This window comes from Arachis ipaensis, chromosome B01, assembly GCF_000816755.2.
Source record: "Arachis ipaensis cultivar K30076 chromosome B01, Araip1.1, whole genome shotgun sequence".
Classification (NCBI taxonomy): Eukaryota; Viridiplantae; Streptophyta; class Magnoliopsida; order Fabales; family Fabaceae; genus Arachis; species Arachis ipaensis.
The window spans coordinates 52,618,410-52,619,808 of record NC_029785.2 but is presented as its reverse complement, the minus strand read 5'-3'; positions in this window follow the sequence as shown (position 1 = coordinate 52,619,808).

The window sequence follows — 1,399 nt, the reverse complement described above, 5'->3', positions numbered from 1 at the left end:
TGCTCTCTCATATCCAACCGACATCTTATCATTCATTTTGATATTCTTCTAACCTAAATTCAAACACAAATTCACATTCTCTAGTCTGAGGTACAACATTATAATCTTAATCAAATTCAAGCCTAAGATAAACCCGTGTATTTCATTCTTAGGCTATTTTGGCATCACGGTAGAAACAGGCTATCAGTTAGGCAAACATTCCCGCATTAGTAATCTCAGGCTATCAGTCAGGTGGGCCCTTTCGCATTAGCAGTTTGGCACAAGGCCTATTCACATTCCATATGCTATCAGTTAGGCGGACATTCCGGCATTATCAACCTTAGACTATCAGTCAGGCAGACACTTCTGCATTAGTAGTTTGGCACAAAGCCCATTCGTCGTACATGATGAGCGGATATTTTATACGCTTTTTGGCATTGTTTTCATATAGTTTTTGTTATGTTTTGTTTATGTTTTGTTATGTTTTCATAGGTTTTAGTGTAAAATTCACATTTTTGGATTCTACTTTGAGTTTGTGTGTTTTATGGTGATTTTAGGTATTTTCTAACTAAAATTGAGGAGCTTGAGCAGAAGTCTGATTCATAAGCAGAGAAAGGACTACAGATGCTGTCAGGATCTAACCTCTGTGCACTCGAAGGAGCTTTTCTGGAGCTACAGAATTCCAAATGGTGCGATCTTGATGGCTATGGAAATCTAACATCCAGGGCTTTCCAGAAATATATAATACTCCATACTTTGTTTCAGAATTGAAGGCCCAAAATTGGCGTTCAACGCCAGCCACCAGCCCCATTCCTGGCGTCCAGCACCCACAGGGGTGCAACTGGAGTTCAACGCCCAAAAGGGGGGGTCCCTAGCCAACGTTCAACGCCCCTAAGAGACACTAGCATGTGGGAGACACCCAAGTTCAGCCCAAACACTCACCAAGTGGGCCCCAGAAGTAGATTTTCGCACTATCAACTTAGTTTATCTTATTTCTGTAATTATGAGTTAGCATATTAGTATATATAGGAGAAGATCAATCATGTTTAGGATCTTCTTCCTCCCCCAATATTTTCAAACACTACTATGTACAGTATGAGTCACTAACCTCCTAAGGTTAAGGTTAGGAGCTCTGCTGAGTTTCATAGATCAATAATATTACTGTTTTCATTCAATATGTCTGATTCTATTCTCTTATGTAACCTCGTTCTTCATCTTAAGAATTGAGGGTGATATGGGACAATCATTCTTGTTCTACATGGGTTCCATGCGATTCCTGACCCGGATAGCATTAAACTAAAGCTAGAGATTGCATTGTGGATTCGTATAGAGCATCTGAGCAACTTTGAATATGTGACATATAATCCTGATGTCTATGGGTGCGTGAAGTTTCTGTGGCGTTAAGGCTAGAGTCAGAGAA